Source organism: Fulmarus glacialis, unplaced genomic scaffold (assembly GCF_000690835.1).
Source record: "Fulmarus glacialis isolate BGI_N327 unplaced genomic scaffold, ASM69083v1 scaffold3384, whole genome shotgun sequence".
NCBI lineage: Eukaryota > Metazoa > Chordata > Aves > Procellariiformes > Procellariidae > Fulmarus > Fulmarus glacialis.
This window is the reverse complement of record NW_009208493.1, coordinates 24614-31465: the sequence shown is the minus strand read 5'-3', so window position 1 is coordinate 31465 and position 6852 is coordinate 24614.

The following is a 6852-nucleotide window of genomic DNA, read 5'->3' as shown; positions in this document are numbered from 1 at the left end:
CAGAATGCCATTATCACACCCAAGGGATGCAGGAAAGAAAGGCATTGAAGCAAAGGACAGGGAAGCAAGCCCTTGAAAGCACAATGACTCTGGTTCCATTTCGGATCACATCGACCTACATACATCCCAGGACAAAGAAAGAAAGTTAAGGATTACTCAGAACAGAGCATTTCATTTTTATGATTTATGAAGCATAGATACTTTAAGAAAAGTACTGGTTTCTTCTGACCATTCTTTTTTTTCTTGTCACTTGTGGGATTATATATTACTAACATTTCCCAGTCCTATTATTATTTCTGTTTATTCTGGTCTCTTCCTAACCCTGAGTACATTCACCTTTCTTTTCAAATCTGCTAGTCTTGCCCTACTTCCAATCATTTGTCTTTTAAGTACCACATTTCCTCCAAACACCCTATCCCTCACGTTCTTTCACTTGACATCCCCCCCAGGAGTCAGAGGACATTTTCCTCTCTCAACCTTTACCACATTTCTCAATACTGCACTAATCATTTCTGACTCCCTGGGGAACAAACCACTTTCTATTGTCAGGAACAGGGAGTAAACAGGCATAGAGGATCTCGGGAGCAGGGCGCAGCAAGCAGCATTTATTGTCCTCCACTACTTCCTTTCTTCTCATCTCCATTAATGCAGAAACACACTGAAGGACGTGTCCTCAGAGTTTCAATAACTGGTTCATTTTGTTTGTGATAGGTCTTTATAGTATCCGTCACAGTATCAACAGGAAGCCAGCATGACTGAGCGCCTCTCTGAAGTGCCTGCACACTAACACTGACAGCGTGCAGAACAGACATTAAGTCTTAGAGGTCTGCATACAGTTGCAGGGCTATGATCTCATTGGGACCACGGAAACATGGCGGGATAGCTCACACAACTCAACTGCTGCTGTGGCCACCACAGGGCATGACAGCGAGGAGGTAGAGTTGCCCTTGATGCGAGAGCACTGCAGGGATGCATGGAGCTCTGCCTGCGGATGGGTGATGAGCCAGCTGACAGCTTTTGGGTCAGAATCAATGGGCAGACCAAAATTGGTAATGCTGTAGTAAGTAGTAAGTGCCTTCTACCAACTACCTGATCAGGAGGAAGTATTGGATTTTTGTGGCCTTCTTCAGACAACTGAAGAAACCTTACATGCACAGGCGCTGGTCCTCATGCAGACTTTGACCACCCCCACATCTGGTGCAGGGACAACACAGCAGAACACAAACAACTGAGGATGTTTCAGGAGTGCATTAATGATGACTTTCTGATACCAGCGATCAAGCAGCTAACAAGGGGAGATGCTCTGCTGGACTTTATACTTACAAAGAAAGAAGAACTGGTCAGGGGTGTTGTGATTTAACCCCCACAGGCAGCTCAGCCCCACACAGCTGCTCACTCACTCCCCCCATGGAGGGATGAGGGAGAGAATTGGAAGGGCAAAAGCGAGAAAACTTGTAGGTTGAGATAAAGACAGCTTAATAAGGGGTGGGAAAAGAGGGGGGAAAAATCCCAACAAAACAAAGAAAAAAATATGCAAAAGCAATTGCCTACCACCAGCCAACCGATGCCCAGCTAGTCTCCAAGCAAGAGCAACCACTGACTAACTCCTCCCCAGTTTTATTGCTGAGAACAATGTCGTATGGTATGGAATATCCCTTTGGTCAGTTGGGGTCAGCTATCCCAGCGGTGTCCTCTTCCAGCTTCTTGTCCACCTCCAACCTACACGCTGTGGGGGGCAGAGTGTGAAACAGAGAAGGCCTTGACACTGTGTTAGCACTGACTTTGGCCTGTTCAGGGACCTGCTTGGAGGAATCCACGGAGTATGGTCCTGGAGAAAGAGGGGTTCAGGACAGCTATTTGATTTTTTCCAAGGATCACCTCCTCCAAACTCAAGAACTGTCCATCCCAACGTGCAGAAAGTCAAGCAAAGTTGGCAGGACACCTGCACAGATGAACAGGGAGCTCCTGACAAAACTCAGCTACCAAAAGGAAACATAACAAGAGATGGCAGCAGGGACAGGTGATTCAGGAGGAACACAGAGACACCGTCTAAGTGTGCAGTGATGGGGTTTAGGTACTGCCCATCTGAAGCTGAATCCAGCGAGGTACATGAAGGGCAATAAGAAAGGCTTCTTCAGGCATATCAACAACTTAAGGAAGACTAGGGGCAGTGTGGGCCCGCTGAATGGGACACACAGCATATGGTGACAGCCGGCATGGATAAAGCTGAGGTACTCAATGCCTTCTATGCTTCGGTCCTTACTGGCAAGATCTGCCTTTCAGGAATCTCAGGTCCCTGAAATCAGTGGAAGTGCTTCCCTGAAGCAAGGAAAACTTACTGCCAGTAGAGAAGGGATGCACCCACAAGTGCTGAGGGAGCTGGCCAATGTCATTGTGAGACCACTATCAATTATCTTTGAAAGGTCATGGTGATTGAGGAAGGTTCCTGATGACTGGAAGATAGCAAGTGTCACATCTTCCAGAAGGGCAAGGAGGAAGATCTGAGGAACTACAGGCCAACTGACCTTACCTCAAACCCTGGCAAGGTGATGGAGCAAATAATCCTGGAAGCCATTTCCAAGCACGTGAAGGACAGGGAGGTGATGAGTCAGCATGAACTCACAAAGCAGGAATCATGCCTGAACAGCCTAATAGCCTTCCACAATAAAGTGATGAGCTCAGCGGATGAGGAGAGAGCAGGGAACATGGTTTATCTTGACTTTAGCAAGGTTTTTGACAGTCTCCCATAACTTTTTTTACAGACATACTGACAAAATACAGACTAGGTAAGTGGATAATGAAGTGGATTGAAAACTGGCTGAAGTGCCAGGCTCAAACTGGTTGTTGTGATCAGCAGCACAAAGCCCAGCTGGAGGCCAGTCACTAACTGAGGTTGATCCTGGGGCCAGTACTGTTTAACCTCTTCATTAACGAACTGGAAGATGGGACAGAGCACACCAACAGCAAGTTTGCAGATGATAAATGTATGGGGAGGAGTGGCTGATACACCAGATGGGTGCGCTGCCATTCCAAAGGACCTCAACAGCCTGGAGAAACGAGCCAACAGGAACCTCACGAAGTCCACGAAAGGGAAATTTCAAGTCCTGTATTTGGGGAGAAATAACCCCACACGCCAGCACAGGCTGGTGGGCAACTGGAAGGAAAGCAGCTCTGCAGAGAAGAGCCAGGGGATCCTGGTGGACAAGAAATTGAACATGAGTCAGCAATGTACGCTTGAAACAAAGACCAGCAGTCTTCCAGGATGCACTAGGAAGAGCATTGCCAGCGACATGATACTTCCACTGTTAATACACAGCGTAAGTGCTGTGACAGTCCTGCATCCCCAGTATGAGACAGATGGACATACTGGAGCAGTTCCAGCACAGGGCCATGAAGATGATTGCAGGACAGGAACATCTGAGGAGTGGCTCAGAGAGCTGAGATTGTTAAGTTGGAGAAGAGAAGGCTCAGGGGGACCTTATCAATGTGTATCAATACCTGATGAGAGCAAGACTAAGCCAGACTTCACAGTGGTACACAGTGAAAGGACACAAGGTAATGGTCATTACAATTCAAATAGGAATTTCTATTCAAAGAAAATACCATTTTTACACTGAGACTGATGACACACTGGTGCAGGTTCCCCAGAGAGACATTGTGGAGTCTCCATCTGTGGAGATATTCAAAACCAAACTGAACAGTTGAGCAACCTGCTGTAGGTGACCCTGCCTTCAGCAGTGGTGTTGGATTAGACAGTCTCCAGATGCTCCTTCTGATCCTAAAAGTTCTGTGATTCTGTGATCCATATTCTGGTGACTGAATAAGGCAAAAATAAAAAAAAAGGAAACTGACTGTTCCCCAATATGTTTCAAAATCAACATTAGAAAGAGATCAGAGATTGTTAGACATTCTCAGGAAACATACACTAACTGCAGTCCACCAGCAGGTTAAGCCATCAGTCATCTCACCCAGAATAAGATCTCAGAATACTTTTGAAACGCTAGGTGGGCTTACTGAGCATGCTGAGTTCCAATGAAGTCAAGCTGCAAGACTTTTCCGGGAAAGGAAACACAAACTCCAAAAACAGGGACTATGCTTTAGCAGAATACATACGTTAATGTCTACAGCTAATGAGCAGCAATGACAGGATAAGCCTGAATATTCCTCTCTCCTACTTGTGTGCGCTCCATTAATTTATAGAGGTTTGTAGAATAACTAGCAACACAGATGTGAAATACATATAGAGCACCGTTGCAAGTCTTTGTGATGGTTCCGTACCACTTACGCTTTACATTCCAGTACATTAATGTCTTTTCCACCCCCCGCGACGTGTCACTTTATGAAACTCCCTGTTTAAGATGAAGGAAGGTCAAACCTGCTTTTTATATTATACCCTTTCCTGGCTTTTCACTTGCCACTCACTTTTCGCCCCCCACCCCCCCAATGAATAGGTGTCCTGGTTTTGTCTGGGATGGAGTTGATTTTCTTCCTATTAACTGGTATAGTGCTGTGTTTTGGATGTAGTATGAGAATAGTGTTGATAACACACTGATGTTTTAGTTGTTGCTAAGTAATATTTACGCTGGTCAAGGACTTTTCATCTTCCCGTGCCCTGCCAGGTGCGCGGGGGGCTGGGAGGGAGTGTGGCCGGGACGGCTGGCCCAGCTGGCCAATGGGCTATTCCATACCATATGACGTCATGCTCAGCATATAAGGCTGGGCGAAGAAGAAGGAGGGGGGGACGTTCGGAGTGATGGCGTTTGTCTTCCCAAGTAACCGTTACGCGTGATGGAGCCCTGCTTTCCTGGGGATGGCTGAACACCTGCCTGCCCATGGGAAGTGGTGAATGAATTCCTTGTTTTGTCTTGCTTGCGTGCGCGGCTTTTGCTTTCCCTATTAAACTGTCTTTATCTCAACCCACGAGTTTTCTCACTTTTACTCTTCTGATTCTCTCCCCCATCCCACCCGGGGGGAGCGAGCGAGCGGCTGCGTGGTGCTCAGTGGCCGGCTGGGGTTAAACCACGACAATAGGTTAGAGTATCCTGAAAGACAGCAGAGTTTCATGTAGCTTTGAAAATCACAACTTTTCTTTGCAAGAGAAAATGCTTAGTTCTCAGAAGAGTTTTATCCCTTAATCTGGTGAATTACTAATAATATCTAGAATTCAGAATAATACTTTCAATTAACAGAAGCTTAACATTCATTCAACCCCTTGCAGGAAGCCAGTCACTATTGCCTTTATTTTACAGAACAATTGAACTGTCTAATTAAAAGTCACAAAGCAAGTAAGTGACAATAAGAACTAGATTTCAACTTCCTGTCTGAAGCTTAACTAAATGTATTGTTATCTATTTGTACTCATTAAAGCAAAGATTCAAAGGTACTACCTTTGTCGATACTCGCCTTTGAAGGGCCAGAAAACAACAGAAATCTTTCACTTCAAAGTGACAATAGACAAAACAATAGAATTTTTCACTTGAAAGATTCATTGCTCTAAGGTGTTAGTGGGCATTTATATGGATCCTTAGCCGTATATTTATATTATACATATGTATGTATGTATAAAAACACATACACACAGTTAGCTGAAGTTGAGTTTGAAGCAGACAATGTCAATTTTCTTTTAAGGAAGTTTTTTTTTTCCTGTCTTATTACTGTGGAGATTGCTGTGCTAGGTAGTAGCTATTTCATTTAGACTGAAGGTGGCTGAGCTGCTCTGGGTTGCGTCCTGTCAGGTAAGGCCCTCAAAATGTACAAAGCACAATCAGTAGCAGTCTAGGCAGAGCGATCAAATACTAACTGGAGTGCACTGGGAAGCTCAGCTGGGGCTGCTTTATCTGGCTGCTGAAATGGAAAAGAACAAAGTCCTACTGGTTCATTAAAAGCAGCTTTGAAAGACCTGTAGTTTTGTAGAATATTTCCAGAGCACCCATCACCATGTAAGATGAAGAGGACTGTGTAAAGAAAGCAAACTTCTTGACAGTTGTGAGCAAGACATTATTGCTATGTTTTACCACTGAAAAACAAAAATAAAGAACATCACACTACCTCATTTTCACTAAGGACAGATAAATGATTTGCAGTAGTACAGAGTATATGTAATAGTAAGTTATATTCTTATGCTATAAAGACACAAAGTGCAGTCTCATACAAAACAGCCATTTTCTATGTGTTTCTACAATGCAATTCTACAGTGCTGTGGACAGAAAGTTCAAATAAAAATTCAGTAATTAAGGTTTTGGTTGCACTTCCAGCACGACTTAGCAGGAATTTGCTAGTTTCAGCTGACCATATCATACTACCAGAGATGGGGGCAGAAGTGTAATAGAAACATTAGTAATAATCTTATTGGAAGAAACGCCCAAGGTAACTTGCATGAGCTATAACTTCAAGCTGGGAAGTTGGTGGAGCACTATTTAAGTGTTTCAAATTTACAGGATACCATTTTAAACCAACTTAAAAACAGCTGTTGGTAAATCTTACTGGTGTCCATACCTGTAAGCTATAAAAATTCAAGGAGGCTTCCCGTTATAGAGTCACAATCCAACAGTATTTTCCTGAAAAGTGTTACCAATGCAATCTTTGAATTCCTGCCTTTTCTATTATTCTCTCTCCCCCAAATTCTTCATTGCTCCAAATACACCCTACAGTAGAGTATTGATCAAAGCAGGTGTCCTTGGCTGCTACAATCCCCTCTTTTCTTGCATGGAGAAGCATCCACTGGTAGGACACACAGATTTCCTGAAGTCTTCAGTAGGCAAATTATGAATGTGATATATCATGAACACAGCACTAAAATGATGACTCACCACTGCAAGACTCTCAAGAAAAAAAAAGAGGAAACAGCTAGTG